Source organism: Galeopterus variegatus, unplaced genomic scaffold (genome assembly GCF_000696425.1).
Source record: "Galeopterus variegatus unplaced genomic scaffold, G_variegatus-3.0.2 Scaffold157627, whole genome shotgun sequence".
In the NCBI taxonomy this organism is placed as follows: Eukaryota; Metazoa; Chordata; class Mammalia; order Dermoptera; family Cynocephalidae; genus Galeopterus; species Galeopterus variegatus.
The window spans coordinates 1-550 of record NW_007883738.1 but is presented as its reverse complement, the minus strand read 5'-3'; the positions used below and the strand labels follow the sequence as shown (position 1 = coordinate 550).

The following is a 550-nucleotide window of genomic DNA, read 5'->3' as shown; positions in this document are numbered from 1 at the left end:
CTGGCTGTCCGTGGCCAGCCGCGAGGACCTGATGAAGATGGTGCGGCCGCCCGACTCGGACTCGCGCTCATCGCCATGGCCATCCAGAGCGCGCCCGAGCGCAAGCTCACGCTCAGCCACATCTGCCAGTTCGTCGCCCACAGCTTCGCTGGCAGAACTCCATCCGCCACAACCTGTTGCTCAACGACTGCTTCAAGAAGGTGCCCCGCGACGAGGACGACCCAGGGAAAGGTAATCACTGGACTCTGGATCTAAACTGTGAGAAAATGTTTGACAATGGGAACTTCCGTCGGAAGAGAAAGCGCCGCTCTGAGGCCAGCAGCAGCTCCACAGTGGCTGCAGGGACATCAAATCGGAGGAAGGGCTGTCCTCAGGATTAGGGTCTGGAGTGGGTGGGAAGCCAGAAGGAGACAGCCCCTCCTCCTTGCTGAGGCCTGCCCAGTCCCCAGAGCCTCCTGAGGGCACCAAGAGTACTGCCTCATCTCCTGCAGGATCCGTGCTCACCTCCACCCCTTGCCTCAACACTTTCTTCAGCAGCCTCAGCACCTTA

The 550-nt window shown here is 60.5% G+C and overlaps 1 pseudogene; it reads left to right on the top strand.

Moving 5' to 3' along the window:
- The first annotated feature begins 37 nt into the window (after positions 1-37).
- Positions 38-380, top strand: LOC103584870 (annotated as a pseudogene).
- Positions 381-550: the final 170 nt, after the last annotated feature.